We start from the raw sequence: 22,849 nt of genomic DNA, 5'->3' as shown, positions 1-22,849 counted from the left end.
AATTTCCACAGTACTTCCAAAAGTACTGTCCCAAAGACAAAGGCAGCTTCCTGTTACATTTTGCAGAAAATGAGGCTCTAGGAAAAAAATTGCAAATGCACCAGTTATAGATTTAGGTAGCTATTTTTATGCTTTTCCCCCCAACCCTACTTTTATTCCTAACATTTGGACCCTTTGCTACGAATTTCTTTACATCTTGCCCTGAATCGTGGAGCAAAAGGCTACTGCTGCAGCAGGGACTCGATGTCCCATTTGCGCCATGACCCCAAAGAAGGATAACTCCCTTGTTCTCCCAGACTACGGTATCATCCATCGGCCCACACCTACCCTCTCCAACCCTACTCTGGTTTTCTCTACTAAACAGTAACCGTTGTCTTGGTTTCTTTTCTTAAGCTATGTGAATATTATTTTAATATTTCTACTGGTGTATTATAGTGTCATAGCTACATCAGAATGTAGCTCATAGCTATAGCACACAGCACTTGGTGGGCTTCTCCAGGCTTCCTCCTCACCCCTCCCTCCCCATACAGAGTACTGAGATTGACAGAGTTATTCCCACATATGTGCGTAATTTCAATGGAAGTGATTCCTGCATTGATTCCCCCTCTCCCAACTCCACCTTCCCCTAGACCAGCTCCCTGGCTCCACTGGTTTTCCTCCCCAATGTCTAAAGTCCCTCTGGTATCCCAATTATTCCCTGGTTTCACTTTTAAGATAAAACACACGACCTTTCACTTTCTGAGGCCAGCCAGCTAATTTCACTTAGTGTAGTGTTCTCCAGATTCATCCATTGTCCTGCAAATGACAAAATTTTGTTCTTTATTGCCAAGTAGAATTCCACTGTGTGCATAGCCTATCATTTTATAATCCATTCATCTGTTGAGGGACACCTGGACTGGTTCCATTGGCAGAGACCACACTACAATCCAGCCCTCAAAAATCTCCCAGGCCAATCTTCAAGTGCTAATAATAAGTAAGTTTCTAATTTCAAAGACGTCCTTAGTGAAACATTTGCATAGCACCAGAGGAAAGTTTTGGCTCTACCTGAGGAATTCCTGCACCACCTCTTGGTGAAGCCAGGGAAATTTTGAAGCCAGCAAGCAGCAGTGGCTCCCCAGTGCTCGGAGACACCGCCTTGGCCATCAGCTTGCCTGACTAAGAGCAGGACAGCTCCCTGGCCCTTAGCCTCAGGGGCCACGAGGCATTGCTTACTGCTCTGCCCACTGGGAATTTTTTCCACCTGGTTCTCGTTCAGTGAAGGTCCTTCATATTTTAAAAAAAAATTGATTTATGTGGCCATTTCAGAAAACTATCTGACTGTAAGCTCACCCAAGGTGCTTATAAAAAAAACAAACCTGGCTTCCATTCAGGATCTCCTGAATTTGAGCACAAGGGCAGATCCAGGGCTTAACACAGGAGCTTTCACAGAGCATCTGTCAAGAGTAAATATACAACTTCCTGTGTTCCTATACTGAAAGGTGTCACTTTCCGAAACAGCTCATTTTGTGGGACAAAATCACTCGGGTTTTACTACCCACACTTTTTGCTAGTCTAGGTTTCCCACGAAATACTCTTCCCTGGAGGCAGGAACTTTGTCTCCTTTAGGCTCATAATCCCAGCCCCAAGAACAATATCCTACATGTTAAAGGTATAAAAATATTTGTTGAATGAATTAGTCTATGAGCCCCGTATGTAATGCAAGTGTTCAACTGTAATAGAACTTAAGATAGAAATCACAGAAAAGTTGAAAGTTGACATTGATGATTTCACAACATTTTAATGGCCTTTCTCTCTTCTTTCTTCAAACAAAATTAATATTTATAATTTTCTTCAGAAGGATTGTAATATGTACCATTTAGAGAACAAATTATTTGCATATAAATGGGTATTGCATTGTCCTATAGGATTGTAAACCTGTAGCTAAAAATGGGAAATGTTATTTATATATTAACATCATGACAGATTTCATAGGTAACATGATTTTTCTCCCTTAAGTTTCTAAAATCAAAAAGCCACCTTGGTAGAAAGGAACAGCTCATAATATAGCAGGAAACAAATATATTCTTCCTTTCTGAGCAAAGGGATTTCCCTATTCTGTAGAGTTGAGTGTAATATTTTGGCTTCATGTTGTTATCTTTTCTTTTGCCTTGCTTCTGTTTTTGTATTGAAAAATAGGAGTAGAGATAGCTAAAGTATGAGAGAGAAAGCATATATTCCAAAAAGTTTGGAGAAATCTCATTTTTAAGAAAGCCAATGAATTTGCAGAGGCTAATTCATTTCTCTAAAGTGAAAGCAAAGACGCTCAGGCCCAGGCCCATGACAAGTACTCAATAAATGTTTGATGAATAAACGATCCAATGAATACATTTCAATAACTAATTTTTTATTAATCAAACCCATTTTAATTTGATTCAGCAGCAGTGTATTTAATACTCAAGTGAACAGATCTTTGCCATGTAATTAAAGCAAAACTATGCTCCCGAGTGAGTGTGGATTGGGCCAGACACTGCTGCACCCGCACACCAAACCATCAGAAGAATCCAGCAAGTCAACTAACTCTGTGACACTTAGACAGGCAGCTGCATTAAATCTCACTGGGTGACCGTCGCCTCCGCCACCGATCATGGGATTTTAATGCAGCTGGCCTCTCTCTAACAAACAATACTCTCACAATCCTGGATGTTCTTTATTTTCCCCCTTCCACAAAGTAGAAAGTCAAATGGTAAAAAGTTAATAGAGCTGTAAAAATGATAGTACCAAATTTATTTTAATGACAGCGCGAGTATCATTGATTTAGGACAGCTGCTCTCTGAATAAATATATGTGAGGTCCAATGGCTGCTCAGATAAAGGCCAAGGCAGACGTCCAGTGCTGGAGCCTAAAGACCTGTTGGCAGGCCACTGCCCAGCCAGGCCTCCGGGTGTCAGCTGCAGTCTGCCTACAGCACCGAAGACCGGCCAGCTACTCACGTATGCAGAGGCTGCTGGGTTGGTTTCTTACTGGAGTAGATTTCTCACAAACACGGATAATCCTTTATTTGAGGTTTAGTCACTTGGATTCCTTTCATATTCCTCGCTGTCAGGCTTTGCAATTTTTATTTATTCTTGGTAGAATGCACTTTTATTGTAGCGAGGGCACTTTTCGCTCTAAGCCCCTTTTCTCCGGGCCTTAGAGAAAGAAAGATCTTTAGCTTGGAATGTTTTATGTCTGTTGACAGTTTGGAAATTATTTATTTGGGAAGAGAACCAAAGTGAACGGGGCAGGAAGAAAGATCATTTATTCCACTACCTTGGAGAACTTGATGACCAGTTAATGGCAGGTTTGTTGTTAGCTGAAATGTGATGGCTTTCAAAGCTTTAATTTTATAAATAGACTTTTATCTTTGTAAAGAAGTAATGCTAGAGGACTTCCGGGAAGATGGCGACGGAGCAAAACGGGGCTTACGAGCCCTGCTAACAACCAATCTCTATTACCACAAAATCAGCGCCTTTCATAGCCAGAAAACACCATCAGCAGAGAAACAAAAAATGTAATTTTAAGGGACAGAGAAAAAGAGGGCTGGAAAAACGAGACACCAGAAACCAGACCGCAGTGCTGCAGCTGGAGCCATGGCGTGAAGCGGCGGGTGCCATTTTGCCTTGCAGCACCAGGCTCCAGAGAGGAAGGGAACTCATAAGGGAGCTCAGAAACCAGAGAGGAGATACGCCGGCCTCACGCCCGAGAACGTGGCAGCAGCGGCTTACTGCTGGCGGCAGCGGCAAGTTCACCGGACAGCACCAGACCAACGGACGCAACAGCCCACCAAGCTCCAGAGAGGAGCGGCAGACAGCGAGCCGAGGTGAGCCGGGTGGGATTCGGCAGATTTCTCGGCGGCGCAAGGAGCAGCTAGAGCTCCCAGGGGCTGGGCTCAGCGCACCTTGCAGGGACTCAAAGAAGTTCAAAAAAAGAAAAGAAATACACCAGCCTCACGGCCGAGGGCGTGGCAGCAGCACCATATTGTTACCGGCAGCAGCAGCAGCAAATTCACCGAGTCCACGACAGCTCCATCTGAACACTCAACAGTGAGTCAAATTGCGGCCCCTAGAGGAGAAATCCCAGTACTGTACTCCTAGGGACTTGACCCAGTGGGGGAGGGGCGGTGGCAGAGATATTACACCATAGGAGAACGCCCAACCTGGCACCCCCCATGGTCTAAAGCAGCCTTGATTGACTCCCTGGGTCTGAGACTCTGCGATACAACCCAGTAAAGGAGTAGTGGGGACTGAGATACCACAGACTCGAGATCCACAGCACCTTAAGTGAAGTCGTAGTGACCCAGGGAAGAACCCAGAGAAGGCACAAACTTCTGAAATCATGGGAAAGAGGAATAACAATGGAGCAATGAATGCCCACAACCCCACAACATCAGAACCTGATAAAACAGAAATTCAGAAATTTATAGAAGATCAAATCAGAAAAATAACTGTAGAAATAATAGAGGTGTTTCGAAAGGAATTCAGAGAGAGCCAAAGAGAGATAAAGGATGCAATTAATGAAGTAAAGGCCTCAATTCAAGGTACAAACAACCGATTAGACCACATGGAGAATAGAATCTCGCTCCTAGAAGATGATCATTCAAAAAATGAATGCATAGTTTCTAATTTAGAAAAAAAAACCCGACAGCAGGAATCTGACATTGAAGAAATATGGGCCCATTTTAAGAGAGCTAACCTAAGAATAATTGGAATAGAGGAGAGAAAAGAAGGGGAAACCAAAGGGATCAACAATCTTTTCAAGGAAATAATAGCAGAAAATTTTCCAAACATAGAGCAAGAGGTTGATACACAGGTACAGGAAACTTTTAGAACCCCCTTTAGACAGGATCAGAGAAGAGGATCCCCACACCACATAATTGTCAAAATGACCAATGTGGAAGCCAAGCAGAGAATCTTAAAGGCAACAAAAACAAAGGGCCAAGTGACATTCAGAGGCAAACCAATTAGAATCACTCCAGACTTCCCAAACCAAGTCATGAGAGCCAGAAGGGCTTGGAGTAACATATTCCAAACTCTGAAAGAAAACAACTTCCAGCCAAAAATTTCCTACCCAGCAAAACTTTCTATCAAATTAGATGGGGAAATAAGAAGCTTCCAAGACAAACAGAAACTGAAGGAATTTATGTCTTCAAAACCAGCACTAGAGAAAATACTCAAAGAGATTAACTACAAAGAAGAAATAGGTAACACACACCAGAACCAGAGAAATAAGATTTTCCATCCAACAGACAACTAAGATTGGTTATCTGTGGAGATTCATTATTTATGTTAGTCTTTTACCTATCTCTAAATTGTATCATTTGCTTTTATTGTTGCTAATTTTTAGGATTTCTAGTTGGAATACTAATATACCTTCAAATATAGCATTTGGAAATATTTTATCCCATTCTATCAGTAACTTTTAACTCTGTTTACATTGTCTTTGGATATACAATTTTTTTTTATCTTTTAGGGAGTTTGTATACTCTTCTTTTGCCTGTGCCATTGAAATCATATCCAAGAAATCACTGCCAATTTCAATGTTGTGAGGTTTTATGACCTAGATTTTCTTCTAAAAGTTTATAGTATTAAGATTTGTATTTAGGTCTTTTATCTATTTTGAGTTAATATTTGTATATGTGTTAGGTAAGGGTCCAATTTTATTCTTTTTCATGTAATTATTATTTTTCAACAATATTTAGTTAAAAGATTATTATTTCCTCCACCAAATGTTCGTGGAAACCTTGTCAAAAATAACTTGACAATATATGGAAGAATTTATTTCTAAGCTTTTATTTAACTCCAATAGTTTATATATCTGCCTTTAGAACAGTACTACACTGTTTCAATTATTGTAGCTTTATATGGTTTGAAATCAGAAAATATACATCTTCTAGCTTTGTTCTTCTTCGAGATTGTTTTGGGTATCTAGAGTCCATATTCCATACCAGGATATATTTTTTCTGAAAAATAAATAAATAAATGTATGATAGCTTCACCTAAAAAAAAAAAAGAAGAAGAAAAGGAAAAAAATTCTCTGGTAAGAAAGAAAGCAAAAAGAAATATTGAACTGTTATCTTTTAGTCATCAAAAGCTTGGTATCAGACAAATTAAACTGTTTTGTGAGATTATCATCCTTAGTATTGGATAAATTGCTATAAAACTAGATGTCAACCACTAAGCCAAGCATGGGAAGGAGGGATGGGGAGGGAACGAGGTGGGGATCGGGTAGGGGCTAACTGGGCGATGTGTGCCTGTATGTCTACAAAAGTATTTTCTTTATACCATTATGATGTATGAATACATTGCACCAATAAAAAAATGGATACAAGAAGTAATGCTAAAATATTTTAAAGTCCCATAGATAAAGTAGACCAAATCGGCTAAAACAATTCCATATGGCTGATGTAATTTTACTTTACTCCTCTCTGCATTGGTAAGGGGAAACTGATTAATGTGTCGCCAGACAATGAAAACATGCTTGAATCCACATATATTTACAAATGCCTGTATTTTATACATACATGGATCTGTGTGTGAGGCACATCTATGGAGATACTTGACCACAGGAGGGTCCTTTCAGACGTTTTCAACACTAGCTTCACACTTGTTAGAGCTCAGAATAATAAAAAATGATTGTTCTTGAAAACCTCTACTTAATACTGTGACATTTAGATCCATTCTTCATGAGAATTATTACATATATACTTAGAAAAGAATTACATAATGGTTACTGAAACAATTATTCAACAGGATTTCAAAATGCATCAAATTAACTGTGAAGCTCTCTGATTTTGCTACATAGAATAAAATATTTTGATGAATTTCTTTAGAGACAAGCAAGATGCCAGGCAATCTATTGCTTTCTTTTCTCATAAAATAAATTTTTCAAAGTAAGTTATTGCCAATGACTTATAAGTACATCTAGGAAGAGGATGAGAAAGAAAAACGAGTAATTTTTTAAAAGACTATCCCAGCTCCCCAAGTGTGAAGTCCTCAATGCCATCTATTTAAAAGGGAGAAATTAAAATAAACTGGCATGGCAGCACATTCCTGCAATCCCAGTACTTAGGGGGCTGAGACGGGAGGATCACAGGTTCGATACCAGCCTTGACAACTTAGCAAGACCCTGTTTTCAAAATAAAAATAAAAGGGGCTGAAGATGTAGCTCAGAGGTAGGATGCCCCTGGGTTCAATCCTCAGTACTCATAAAAGATATAGAGAGACAGAAAGAGGAAAAAACAAAGCATAAACTGAAACTAGATATAACTGTTAAGAATTTAAACTTCCATAAGATGCCAGGAGCAGACCATGTATAAAGACCATTACACTAATTTCCAACTTCAGAAGCCAAACTCAGAGACTCTATAAACAAAACCTACCGAAATACTGAATGAGCATTCATATAATAATTTTCAAAGGCAAATTTACATACCAGAAACAGAAATAGGGTGAAAATCTACTTTAAAATATAAATATATTTGTTGTATTTATGATATTCTTACTCCTTGAGCCCTGGAACTTCATTCTGCTTCAGATTGGAAATTCCAAATATAAAATTAAAGTAATAACGTTTATGTTCACCAAAAAATGTTTGAAGCAGGGTAAGACTAAGAACAAGACATTATGATATTTAAATCCTCCTTCCTCCACTTAGGGTAGGACCAATAAGTAGGTTACCATGGCTGTTGTTATTGAAGGGGTATTCTTGGGGGGTTCTAGAGGGATCAGGAGGTTCTCAAGAGAAGCAAACCATACCCAAGACAGAACTCAAGGTGTTATTTAAACAGTGTGCCAGAGCCAGCCTCACACGAACTGGAGTTGTAGCTATTGCTCCAGGGAAAAGTATATAAAAATTATCTTCTTTACTCCGTATTCAGAATGTCACATTGAAATCACCTTCCTAGGTACAGGAAAAAAAAAAAAAAAAAAAAAAACACAGGTGACTACTGCCTGACTTCCCAATATTGAAAACTATTATGCTCATTTGGAAAATCTATGTCCGCACAAAAGCATGACTTCTCACAAACTCTCAAATGGTACATAATCTTATGTTTCATCACACATACGATTACTGTCTATGGAGCACAGTAGGACCATCTGGCAGGCATATTATTTGGGACACAAATCTCAGCCTGTGTTTCTTTTTTTTTTTTTTTAAGCATTATGTAAAATGTTCGGCTAGATGTTAGCCAGGGTTCAAAATGAAAACACAGGCACAAGCCATTCAGAATGTACAAATAAATAAAAATGGAAAGGTCAGCAATGGTCTTTCTTCCTCACTGTTACTAAGCCTTTGAAATGAACTCAGGAAATGTATGCAGGTGGTTTTTTGATTAATTTGATAGAGGTACATCCATGGAACCAATTTACAAGTGATTTGCAGGCGGGCTGGCATTACTGAAATAAACGGTGCTATTATGATGATTTATGCGACCATTCCTAACACAAATGATAAAGTGGAATTTACAGTCCTTAATTACCACCGTGAAAAATCGGGAGGGAGAGAAAAGAGCAGAGATTGGCAATTTGCAAACTTGTCAGTAAGGCAAGATGCAAAAATCCATTTTCTTTCTTAAAAAAAAGAAAAGAGATTGTAAGATCGGGCCTCACTGTACTGTCATCAATTCATTGAGGAAGGAAAGGGATTTACAAAAACAAATGACCAGAACTTAACCTTGAGATGCCAAAAAGCAGGCGTAGCTAAGAGGCAGCAAAGAAAATGTCCCCCGTGGTTATCAAAAACAAGGAGGTGATAAAACACAAGACGGTTCATTATTCCAGACCACAAACAAGACTTGGTTAGCTCACAAAACACAGCGCTGTTCATTATACGAGGCCAGAAATAACAGCCAGTTTGCACACAAGCCCCTTTCTTTCTAGGTATTTTTTGAATGTTTTATAGTTGTGGGGGGGGCACATTAAAGAAATCTTATCTGCAATTTTTAACTAAATGTTTTTCTTTTGTCTCATCCAGATCTAATTAGTACTTTGAAGTCTATTATGATATTTAAAGATATTTATAGAGACATTATTATCCATGGAATGCTAACAGAGCTAAACAGGAAGAACTTACTCTGAGAGACATGTCTCAAACAGTGTAGTTTTTAAGGCTGAGGATAATGTGACCTCCCTGCTAGCAGGTCCATGAATTTTTCCCCATTTTCCATCAGTTCCTAATTGTGTTAGTCGGTTTTCCATTACTGTAACAAAATACCCGAGATAGTCAACTTAAAAAGAAGAAAAGAGCTGGGTGTGGTGGCATACACTTGTGTTCCCAGTGCTTGAGAGGCTGTGACAGAAGGAAACACAGGTTGGAGGACAGCCTCAGCAAGTAGTGAGACTCTCATCAACCTAGAAAGACCCTATTTCAAAATAAAAATAAAAATAGGGCTGAGGGTATAGCTCAGAGGTAAAATGCTCCTGAGTTTAATCCCCAGGTCCAAAAACAGAAAAAGAAAACAAGGTCTGTGTGGGCTCATGACTTCAGAGGTTTAAGTTCATGGTTAGTTGACTCCATTGTATACGGGCTTATGGTGAGGAGGAGCATCATGGTGGGCAGTAGGCAGTGGGGTAAAAATGCTCATCTCATGGTGCTCAGGAAGCAGAGACAGAGAAAGAAAGAGGAGGAGTCAGCATCCCAATAGCCTGTTCAAGGCACAAAGACCTAAATTCCTCCCACCAAGCCCCACCTCTTAAAGAGTCTGCCACCTCTGCATAGTGCCATGGGCTGGGGACCAAGTGCCCAACACGTGGGCCTTCAGAGGACACATCCAAACCATGAAAACCACTTCAACAATCCGGCCATGTTTTATTTTCAACATCTACTCCATTCATGACTGGCCTACTATGAGAGAATCCTCTAATAAACTTTGTAATAATTATTTGCTAAATTTTTTTCAGTCTATAGTAATTCCATGACGTGGTCATACACATCGCCTCACAGACTGCTTGCAAAAAAAGTTCTGAATCATGAAAGTGACTGAACCTGAGGGACAAGGGAGACAGAACAATCAATGATGGCAGAAGTACCTCATCTGCTTCACTTAGAAAACAACTGAGAAATTTTAGAAAGAAAGAAAAAGAGAGAGAGAGAGAGAGAGAGAGAGAGAGAGAGAGAAAGAAGAAAGAAAGAAAGAAAGAAAGAAAGAAAGAAAGAAAGAAAGAAAGAAAGAAAGAAAGAAAGGCAAGCGAGCTTAGGCCCAGAGATATAGATTCTGGAAAAATGTGAATACAAACAGAGGTTGAAGGCATAGGTTAGAATAGTCTCACTTCTAATTCTTAAGTGTCCAGTTTCTCCCCAGGACCTGGCCCTCTAGCCATACGCCTGCATTTGTATGGCACGCTGTTTTCATAAGCATTTCCTTGGTTACATCTTCACTGCCATTCTTGAAACAGGCCACATGGGTTTGAAATGCTCGGCTGCTTCTTACTGATAACTATTGTCCTCCGCATCTATCTTTATGACCATTTGAGGATTTACTTGCTGCGTGAAACACTAAGGGCCTGACATTCATTTTATCACGTCATCATCTTCAAAAACCTTTTATTTTTATGGCCAATACTTAGGCCTTATTATTTTGTCTACTATCCTCCACTTTGGAATGATAGTACTGTGAATATTTTACGATAGAATATCAGGAATGTAAATATTCCCCAATTCAAAACGTTTTTCATTGGGCTAGGTATGTAGCTCAGTGGTAGAGTGCTTACCTACCATGTGTTTCTTGGCATCAGTATCCAGCACTAAATGAAAGAAAGTCTCTCATGGCTTTTTCTTAAAATAACCAGTAGAGCTTGAATCACTTTTCTATCAATTCTCTCTCCTTCAAAACTTAAAAACAAAACAAGATTAGGCAAGGCTCCCTAACAGAGTATGCGGTCCTCTGTAAGTGCCAGTGATGAGACCATCTGTCCTGGTGGCTGAATCTCGCGGAGGATTTAGTTTCTAGAGTTGGAAACGAACTCCTCAGTGGGGGAAGTCACCAAGTGCTGTGTGCATGCATGTTTGCCTCACTCTGAGTCTCATTTTGGTGTGTAATTACAAAGCATAATAAACTCCTCAATAATAGATTGCTATTGATTCTGTGGACATGTTATTATTTTTGCTCCCTAATTCTACTCGTTAGCAACTCAATACTTTCAACTTCAGGAATTGTCATTGTTTCCTTACTTTCTGGAAGCTTTGACACCAGTGGAATGCACATGTAAAAAGTTCCCAACAGAAACTCATTAAAATAAGTTTGTCTCAGATTTTATTTATTTATTTGCTCAAGGAGTATCTGCAGACCAACAACATCAGCACCACATGGAAGCTTGTTAGTAATATAAGATTTATTTAATCACAATCTGCATTTTAACTAGATCCCTTGGCATTTGTTTGAGAAGCCTGAGAGTTTTATGACCTGTACTAAGCATGAGTTTGACTTAGATTTTATATATCTAAATACTATTATCTTAGCTCCCTAAAACAATATAAAACATTTTCTGTGAGCTAAGAATGTGCTGTTTTGCATGCATTAGCTCATCGTTCTCCAGAAGTCTTGTAGGATAGGTGATTCCTTTTTTACCAAGAGGAACTCAAGACTGAGAGAAGTCAACACTAGTGAATTGTGGTTTCAGTATTTGCACCCTCATCTCCCAGACTGAAGGCCTGAGTTCAAAAATCAGTCTTAGGAAAAATCTTCAATTATAATAAAGGTTTTTCCTTTCAGTTTGGGTGGAGATTAATTTAGAAAAATTTAGTTAAATATCTCTTCCCTGTTATAAAATTATACATGTGTGAGCCGGGCGTGGTGGCACACACTTGTAATCCCCGCACTTGGGAGGCAGAGACAGGAGGATCACACAGGTTCAAAGGCAGCCGTGCTGGCATAAGAGACCCTGTTTCAAAAATATAAAATAGGTCTGGGAGTGTAGCCCGGAGGTAAAAGGGCTTCCAGGAACCCCAGTACCACCAAAAAATAAAAAATAAAATAAAATTATACATGTGTGAGCCAAATATATTTATAATGTTTATTCATCTCAGTTTTTACATATGGGAAAATGTTGTTGGAAGATAGAGATCAATACATTTTCAAAAGGTAGAAGGTAAGTAGAAGAGAGGGAATTCACTGACTCCCCAAACAACAGAAATCTTGAAACTCGACTTCATGTACAGGAGGAGAAAATCAATCTAAAGCAAGTTAACTGGCCCTAAAGAACTTCTCAAAGACTCAGGCCTTGAGAAGACCGCAAACACTTTGGAGGACAAGAGTACCTATCAGCACGGAACCCAGGAACTTAGTTAAAAGAAAGACTGGATAAACTAACAGATCTCCTCTGTAAACCCAAGCAGCCAGAGGTATCTGCTCTCCCACAAGAAGGCCAGAGGTCTTTTACTTAGAAAAATAAACCAGTAAATCTCCTATTAGGCAAGAAGAGTCTTGGAGATTTTTTAAAGTTGGTGGAATATGGTGGTTTAAAAAAAATCTGCACTCTGAATAATAGAAACTTCAGCCCCATTTGGTGTCCTGCTCATAGTCCTTGTCTCAGTCAAAATTCCCACTGCCATAATCTAAAAAAATAAAAATAAAAAAAACAAAACAAAACAAACCTGACCTCACAAATTAGAGAAAGAAAGATTTATTTGCTCACAGTTTCTTGGAGATTCTGGGTTCAGCCCATGTGAGGCTGGGGTCTATGGATCTCAGGACATGGCGGTGGGAAGCAGAGAGGGGAGAGCTCGCTGGCTTTGCTCCTCACATCATGGAGACCGAGAGCAAAGAGAACAAGCAAGCAAGGGGATTTGAAGACAGTACGATTCCCAGGGCCACACCTGCAGGGACCCACCTTCTCCAGCCACACCCCACTGGCCCAGGTTACCACCCACCACTCTAATAAACCCATTATAATGGATTTTATCTATACTGGTGAGATTGCAATCCCCATGACCATGATTACACCCTCATGATTTCAACCATGAACATTAATACATGAGCTCTCCAGGGAGTACCCCATATCTTACCGTAACAGTCCTGGAGGAAACCTCCCCAAAATTAGGTTGAGTGATTTGTCTAAGAAAAAAAGTAGAATAGTCCAGGGTTACAGTAAGTGACTACTGGAGGTCTCCCAATAAAAACAAAATCTATGCACTCAGAGCTTTCAATATCAAAATAGATTGGCCGGAATTATCTGGGATTTGAAGATAGTCTCTAACATAAATAACAGGAACTCAAGAAAGCATGAAAACAGGACCCAGAATAAATGAAGCATTGGAAGTAGAAGATGAAAATTTATCATTGTTTTACTGGTCATTCATATTTTCTGAAAGATGAGAAGAGGTCCTGTCTACATGAAAAAAAAATTGCCTGATCTAATTAGATTTTAAAGTATATCTTCACAGAGTATATAATAGCTCTTGGAAATCAAATTTTGATTACCAAAATAAAAATTTAAATATAAAAAATTGGAAAATAGGCCGGGCGTGGTGGCGCACGCTTGTAATCCCCGCGCTTGGGAGGCAGAGACAGGAGGATCGCGCAGGTTCGAAGCCAGCCGCGCTGGCGTTAAGAGACCCTGTTTCAAAAATATAAAATAGGTCTGGGAGTGTAGCCCGGAGGAAGAAGGGCTTCCAGGAACCCCAGTACCACCAAAAAAAAAAAAAAAAAAATTGGAAAATAAAGTCCAGAAAATCTCATGAAAGGTAGTATTTGGTGGCAAAAAAGATAGGAAAGGAGGAGGAAAATTAAAAACAGCAGAGAGAGTGAATCAATCTATACAATCCAACATCTTATTTCTAAAGAGTTCTAGGAAAAAAAAGTAAACCAAAAAAGGAGAAAGAAAATAAGGACAGAAGAGAAGAAAAATTTCCCAGAGTCAAAGGACATAAGTCTCTGGACTAAATAAAGGGCTTATGGAATACTGGTACTATGAATGAAATATCAATATCAGTTCAAAGTATCTAAAACTCCAGTGCATCAGGGATAAAGAAAAATAATGGTCAGATCAATTCAATAAAGATTCTTATCACTCACTGCAAATGCCTCGTGGTACATAGTGGGGGGAATGGGTGCTATCCATGCCTGACCTAACAACATCCTGATGATAGGGCTGATATTAGGCCAATAGCTCAGGCATTTTCAAATTAAAATGTCTCCTAAACTTTGTTTAATCTAATCTTATCCTTCATATTATAGTAACTTATTCTCAGAGAGCCGAAGAGGGTACTCAACTGAAGAAAGCTGAAAACCAGTGATGGAATCCAATGACTTAAAAGGACGAGGCTCACCTTCTGTCCATTTGTGTAAATTACAAACTTTTTTCTGCATTTTTAAAGCCTAGTATTAGGTTTAAATGTTTAAAAACATTTAGGTACTAAAAACACTGTCCATAAGTGTTAAAACAGCCATCTAAATTTTCAGTGCTTCTGCTAACAGGAGAAGTTAATTACTAGGTAAAAGAACATCACCTTCAGGGCCAGCTGCTTGGATCCATGTTAATAATGCTCACACTCTGTACATAATTCGCCATCATACTTCCCTCCCAAAACAGTCAGAGCTGTCAGTGTGCCAGCTTCTACCCGCCCCACAGACAATTACGTGTGCATTTCAACCAAAGTCTACATTAACCAACTCTACACTTGCCCAAGGTCGTATTTACAAGGTCCAAAACAAAGCTGCCTGAAAACATGTTAAGAAAGAACATCTCTCTCTCAGCCGGGCATGGTGGTGCACGCTTGTAATCCCCGCGCTTGGGAGGCAGAGACAGGAGGATCGCGCAGGTTCGAAGCCAGCCGCGCGCGCTGGCTTAGGAGACCCTGTTTCCAAATATAAAAATGTAAAAAGAGGTCTGGGAGTGTAGCCCGGAGGTAGAAGGGCTTCCAGGAACCCCAGTACCACCAAAAAAAAGAAAAAAAAAAAAAAAAAAAAGAACATCTCAGCAGTGTCTCTAAAGAATTAAAGTTCCCAGTAATGATGTTTTTAAAATAAAAAAAATTGACAGAATTGAAATTTGGTAATAGAATTTCAATACCTTATTTTTTGGGTTTATTATTTTATTATTGCTCCATTTATTTATAATAATCAGCAAAAAATTAGCTCAATTTAGTGACCTAATTTTTTTTTTTTTTTTTTTTTGGCAGTACTGGGGATGAAACCCAGGGGCATTCTACCTCCATACTATACCCCCAGCCCTATTGTTTATTCTATATTTTGAAACAGGGTCTCACTGAGTTGCAAAGGGCCTCACTAAGTAGTAACTAAGGCTGTCCACAAACCATGATCCTCTTGTCTCAGCCTCCCAAATGCTACCACACCTGGCTTTGACCTAATAATTTAAATGTCTTACCATCATATGCCTGCTTTTTTTTTTCTGTATGGTGTTTTGACATTTTTGAAAACCTTTCTGGCTAGAAAGAGACGGCTCCTTCAAAAAGCTGGTCAGTTCTTAGAAATAGTAGAAGGCTCAGTGCCTTTGATCTGCAAACTAACCCAGCCAAAGCCCTCACCAGTTCTGACTCAACTATCCCAGGAGGCAAGTCCCTGTCTTAAACATTCCAAGGCCAGGTTCCAGGAAACTAGTGACCACCCCTAAAGCTTGGCACCTGCTACAATTATTCAAACCAGCAGATCTTAAACTGTTTAACCTGGCCTGTCTTTCCTGCAGAAAATCGACTCAAAGCCAATGGATAGGGTCCTCCTGGATCCTGCCTTTTTTGTTACCTAACTGGTGCTTTTGTGGGTAGCCCTGCATGCATTTTGTACTGCCTATTTCTAGGACCAGTAAGTGTAATAAACTTCCTTTTCCTGAGCCTCTCCTGTGTCTCCTCCTATGGCCACACCTAAATGATCATGACATAAAAGAACACAGAACATCATTCTTATGTTTACTCGTTTTTCCACTTTCTGCATGCAGCCTTCCTGGTGACTGCTCATCACAATCTGTCCTCACAGGCCAGATCTTAAGGATACCACTGGGTTTAGCTAGAGCTAATATTCTCCACCCTGTCCGCAGCGAGGTGTGGCCCTGTGATCAAGTCTTAGCCAAACCTACAATATAGATGAGAAGTCAATCTTACTTGTGTTTATCTAAAAGACAAAATTAAGCTAGGCATGGTGGTCTATGCTTATAATCCCAGCATTTGGGAGGCTGAAACAGGTGGATCTCAGTTTGTGGACAACCTCAGCTACTTAGTGAGTCCCTTTGCAACTCAGTGAGACCGTTTCAAAATAAAGAATAAAAAAATAGGGCTGAGGGTGTAGCTCAGAGGTAGAATGTCCCTGGGTTCCATCCCCAGTACCTCAAAATAAATAAATAAATAAATAAATAAACATAATGATAAAAATGAAAATAAAAATAAATAAAAAACAAAACTAGGAATAACCATTAGACAGTATATAAAAGTGAATTTCAGTTAAATGTAGGAAATTGCTTTCAAACAATGGCATTCTTTAAAAAATATTGCACTTCCAATATTTAAATTTTTCTTCTCCAACAAAAGCTGTGTAATATGTTTTGCCAATGAGATGGAGAGGTTTCTGAACTGACTAAAAGTTTGAAATAGTGGCCCTTAAAGTCTCTTCTAGGCCCTATTGTCTATGATTCTATGTTGGGTAAGGAAAAGAAAGATGGGCAGAGGGAAAGAAAACAGGAGTCTGGACAAAAGGACAGGAGAAAAGAAGGGCAAAAACAAATCAAGTTTTAGAAATAAGTAATTTATGACTAAAGAATAAATTACTGTGAAATAAGACTTAGCAATTATAAAAAATTGCTTTAATTATCATCTTAAGCAAGTTTTACATGTCCCTACCCTTTAAAAAAAATCAATTAATGACATTGTTCATGCAAAATATGTTCGAGACTCTAGAGGGCAAACTCTCGATTCACAGAGATTAATTTAATTGGAGTCGAAATTCCTCTCATTCATCACATGTAGTAGCAGTGTTAGACTCCTTGATTGATTCATATTATAATCACGAAGTAATTTTACTATCCTAATTTATATCACGCTGTCTGTTGACGTTTGTCATGCTCCTATTTATGCCTGCCCTGAGTTCTGTCACCTTCCAAGCATATTTGGTTAATGGTCGTCTCTAGTTTAGTAATAAATGTAATTAAAACAAGTAACAGGAAGGACCATGTCACACTCGCGGCGTCTCTAGTGCCCGGCACAGTGCTGTGATTCCAAGTGGGGCTACCAAATACTGCTGTTCATCAGCTGTTTATTGAGCCTCTCTGCAGTGGCTACCACTGCTCTGGCGTAGGAGGTAACAGCGCTGTGCTTAAGAGTGTGGGCTTCCAAGAGGAAGAAAGCTGGGTTTGAATCTCTCTTCTCGTGCTTAGCATATCAGTTTCCTATACCTAAGTTTTCTCGCCTATAAAATGAGCAAATAATATTGTCTTCCCAGGTGAAAATTAAATAAGATAATCTGGGTAAGGTGCTAAACCTAATAAGTCCTCCATAAATGTTATCTGTAAATTAACCACATAATAGCTGTAAAATGGCACTGATAATATAATCATTCATATTATAATCTATATACTACTAACCAAATAAATGAAAGTTCCATGAAGAAAGGACTTTTTGATACTTTTTATTCCACTGGTGTATCTCTAGCACCTAAAATAGTGTTCATAATATAGTCGGCTCCCAAATCAAGACTTTAAATAAATGATGCAATAAACAAAATATATTCTTACACAGAAAAAGATTTCATATACTTTATGACAGGCATTTAAGAATTAGAAGCTACATGAAAGATGGCGCTATTGAGATTAAACAAAGCAAGGTCTCTAATATATCAAATAACCTATTTCTTCTAAGATCTTGCTGTAGAAAGACAAAGTCAGCCGTATAATTCAAGCAATAATTACTTATGTTAAAATGTCTATCATAGCCGGGTGTGGTGACACACGCTTGTAATCCCAGCAGTTGGGAGGCTGAGACAGGAGGATCGCAATATATATATATTTGGAAACAGGATCTCTTAAGCCAGCATGCTGGCTTCGAATCTGCGCGATCCTCCTGTCTCTGCCTCCCAAGCGCGGGGATTACAAGCATGCGCCACCGCGCCCAGCAACACTATAGTATTCTCATTTTAATTCTCTTGAGAAAAAAATCTAGAAGTGCTACGGTAGGAGTGGATCAAAAGGTGCTCCTGTTCCTAGTCTTCTAAGGAACCTCTGCACTGATCTCCATAATGGTCATACTAGTTTGCAGACCTACCAACAGTGTTTAAGGGCTCTTATTTCCCCACATCCTCATAAGCATTTACTATTATTTGTATTCTTGATGCCTGCCATCCTAACTAGAGTTACATGGAATCCAGAGTAAGTTTTGATTTGTATTTTCCTGATTTCTAAGGATGTTGGACATTTTTTCATATATTTTACAGCCATTTGTATTTCTTCTTCTGTGAGGTATCCATTCAGTTCAACAGCCCATATTTAATTGGGTTATTTGGGTACTCTGTGTTACATATTTTGGGTTCTTTATGTATTCTAGATATTAGTCCTCTGTCAGAGGAGTAGCTGGTAAAGATTTTTCTCTCATTCTGTAAGTTTTCTTCAGACTCTTGATGATTTCCTTTGTTGCACAGAAGATTTTTAGTTTAATGTCATCCCATTCATTAATTCTTGTTTTAATTTTCTAAACTTTTTGGGTAGAAGGGGTTTTTACTGAGGAAGTTTCTCCCAGTGCCTACATGTTACACAGTTGGTCCAATGTTTTCTTCCAGTAATTGCAACAGTCCAAGTCCAATTTCTAGACCTATGATCCATCTGAGTTGACTTCTATACAGGGTGGGAAGTAGGGATCTAATTTCAATCCTCTACATATGGATATCCAGTTTTCCCACCATCATTTATTGAAAGGCTGTCTTTCCTCCAGCATTATGTTTTTGGCTCTTTTGACAAAAGTCAGTTTGAATGAAACTCCTAACAGAATACCAACATAAATGAGAGTTTTGAATTTAAAATAAGGAGGCATCGGTTGAACATAGTATATTTAAGAAAGTTAAATTACTGAGTCACTCACAGGTAGAGTTCCGATATGGTATGCTTCCATGAAAGAGCTGCCTTATTTTCTTTAATTTTGTTAATGATATAATAAAATCCTTCTTCAAAAGATATGGCTAAATATTTTAGAAATAAATATCTTGATACAGCTGTAATATTTTTTAAGTCTAGTTTTAATATATGGTTCCTAGAGCCTTAAAGAACACTGTCAATTTTAACTCAATGATGCATGCTTTGCAAATACCACTCAATACCTGAGATAAAACAATTATCTATATTGATTACTTGGACTAACATTTTCACATGAATTGCTAATTAATGCTGCTTCGTGGATAATTTTCTTAAATGCCTATATCAGATATAGACTGTTCACTCCAAAATCTCAATTCCAGGTCACAAAATTTTGACCCCAGCTTTCTGTATCATTGGATTTTCAGATATTCAGACTGAATGGCATGAAATATTTGGAAACTCTGAGAGCAGTAACGGGTATTGTAAGAAAGCGCTGCCACCTATTATAATGTGCGTTCTTCATTTCTCTCAGCCTTGACACTCAAAATACAAAATATCTCACCTTTGTACTGCCACGGGCCATTAAAAACGATCTAGGTGGCCCTGGTAGTGCTGAGACTATCAAAGAAAGAAGCATCCATGAGCCCCACCGGAATTAAAGTTGAAACACCATGGGCCTGTGCATGGCACACTGGCCCATGTGGTGGTAACTTTATAGTCCAACTGTTCAAATAAAACAGAAGATCAAATGCCGTGATAATAAATAAAGCATTGTCTTTCTTGCTCTCCTGGCCTTGATCAAATTAAGTTTATTAGCATTTTTTACTAATATCGCCAAGATAATAAATACTTCATTACATTTTAAGGAATTCTTTTACTTGCAGTAAAACATTTCTGCTCATAGTATACACAAAAAATATTTTGAGGAGTGTGTGTGTGTGTGTAAAGGATGTTATGCAGTGTTGCAATGTTTAATGGCACGAATTTGTTTTAATGCATTCCACCAATAACTGTTGAAGGCATACTATGTGTGCAGCTTCTCATTGGATCTGTCAGGAAACTCAAAGACATGAAGATATAATTCTTCCAGGAAAGAACATATAATATTTATAATTGGGGGGGTCCCACACATTTACAAACCCAGGAACATTGAAAGCATTGAATAAGAACCCAACTGCTTGGTGGCAAAAAAGTAATAGCAACACTGAGATATAAGTTGGAACCTGAGCCCATAAAAAAGGAAACACCCATGCTGAACTTTGGAGAGTTGAAAATAATGACTTAGCAATCAGTCAACATTTAAAGTTCACCTTCCACGCCAGCCAGAGTGTTGTTGTCACCTGGGTGTATGTTATACGCTTAGTAAGTGCTAATCAATTAATAAAATAGCATTATCATATACCCAAAGCTTTTCTGTACTCAATATTGGAATTACAAAACCAAGAAGTGTGTCTTGCCTGCTGGCCACTTTTAACCAGGTGGGAAGCACAAGGCTGTGGACCACCCATGAGCAGAGTATGAAACCTCCTAATAAAAGTATGGGCACGCAGCAGAGCACCGCGTGTTCTGACAGTGGGAATTGGACGTGTGGTCAGCACAGCAAAGACTCCACAGGATGTTCGGGAACAGAAGAGGAGAGGAAACACGTGTATTGCAAGTGGAACAAAAGCCCGGGCCACTCGACAGCTGACGGGAGGTGGGGTTTGAATGAAGCACAGGTGCACAGGGTCGAGATGCACCCAGAGAAGCCATCCTGGCAGGATGGGTACCATGCATGAGGCCAGCATCAGAGTCTACGCTGAAGCCACATGGAATGCTGATTGGTTTTAAGCAAGAAATTTGCTGGTGAGGTTTGTGGTTTAGCAGAATGAGTCTGGCACACCCATAGAACAACAAAAATACCTTTAAGGAACTTGAAGTCTTATTTAAAACTTATTTTAACATTCTAATTTCCTATAATTGCCATGGAAAGCTTTTATTTTCAAAGTTAAGTCTTTATTTCAAATGGTTCTTAGCAATGTCTATAAGAGAAAAAGGATCTTAAAGAACAGAATTGGAGTCAATTCAATAGAATGTTTCATTCCCCCGCTGCAACAGAATACTTCTTGAATCTCCTAGCATTAGATACACTCATGCCTTCCCAGTTATTCATTTCTCATTATGTGAAGAAAATTAACCAAAATGATTGTGGCTGAGGGGAGAAAAAAGCAAAATTTAGAGCTGAGAATAAATTATCATAAGCATTGAATCCTATAGGTTTAAAGAGCTACTTAGAAAATGATCCCATCATAAAAGAAATTTACATATACGAAAGTTTGAAACATCACGTATTTTGCGGTGTGATTTTTCCTTTCCTCTTAAACATTTTTAAGTTGTGTCTATCCCTCAGATAATTTTGGTTAGAAAAAAAAGTTGCATTACTTTCAATGCATTATGTTGAATTAGTTTTCCTCTCTTTATAAACAGATAGTTTTAATCTTTCTAATATCCCAACAAGGTCAAAGGCATTCATTTGGTAACAAATTTTAGAAGAACTGTCACCTTTAGTAAAAATTCAAATGATCAAATAATGTTAATTTTTCATAGGAAACTTTAGTTGTTTGGCTATGTAGTTTATTAATATCTGATGCCAACAAAATTGTTTGGGATAGACTAAAAATGTATTGACAAATAGCACAGTTTTAAAATTCTAGTATTCAAATACTGTTTGTTATTAAATTTGTTAAGGAAGTTTCCTATTTTAAAAAACCCTTCTTATGTATAAGGTTTATATGCAAAAATAAAAACAAACACATACAACATATATAATTTTAGGCACACTAATGCTTAGTCACTAGTGTGTCAACCCCTTTCTAAAATAGCATGATGTTTTAAAGTTCTCAACTACTCAAAGTCACCTTTCTATTAAATTTGTGAAATTCCCATCTGGTGTCAGTACTACAGAGTGTGGAATTTGACCTGATGGCCTGATTTTTGTGTCACATCTTTGTTAAATCACATTTCTGGGTGTATTCATTCGAGTCACCCCTCCATGCCACTCGGGTATGGGGCTGTATTTCTATTTTCTGTATTTCTATCTTTCTAATAAACTTCTTTAAATCTTCAAAAAAAAATCACATTTCTACAGAGAAGGATTATACCACCTGTAGTAACAAAGAGGTATTATTTAGCAAAAAATGCTTATGACTCCTGAAAGGCAAAATGAATTATCTTGCACTGGAAGAAATGAACTTCTAAAAGTCAATACAAGAGCACACGACACTCTTTTAATGCGTGTTTTATTTAGTTGAATGATTTTTTTGAAATATTTCCTTTTTAAAACTCTATGTAGGAAAATCACCAATGATTTTTAAATGATAATAATAGGAAAGCAAGTCACATCGCAGTTAGGGCTGAGTTGTGCCAGAATTACAGAATTTTATTTCTAGAGTTTCCACCTTCATCTCTAAGAGTTATGGAGAGTTGTGCAATTACACTGAGTCAATAAAATCAATGTAAATGCACAGTTTGGATAACTAGACTAAAACTCCTTGCTCTGTCATTTCTTCAGTTACAGAGTTTTACATTTTTACTCAGCTTTTTTTCACATAATTGTCTCTATTCTCTACCGTGACTATATACACACAGCTCTAAAAAGAATCAATAATTCATATAGGCTTTTGCAGCCAATTTTTATCCCTCTGATAAGTGCATTTGAAGTTATATTTTTCTTATCTAATACTACTGCAAGTTATAATTTTTGAAAGATTATTCATTGGAGATGAGCAAAACCATCTTGAAATCCAGCTGCTATGATTCCCCTTGTAGAAGAATCAACCTGCGCTTTG

This window comes from Muscardinus avellanarius, assembly GCF_963383645.1.
Source record: "Muscardinus avellanarius genome assembly, chromosome: 6".
In the NCBI taxonomy this organism is placed as follows: domain Eukaryota; kingdom Metazoa; phylum Chordata; class Mammalia; order Rodentia; family Gliridae; genus Muscardinus; species Muscardinus avellanarius.
The sequence above is the reverse complement of the archived record's forward strand: the minus strand, read 5'-3'. Positions refer to the sequence as shown.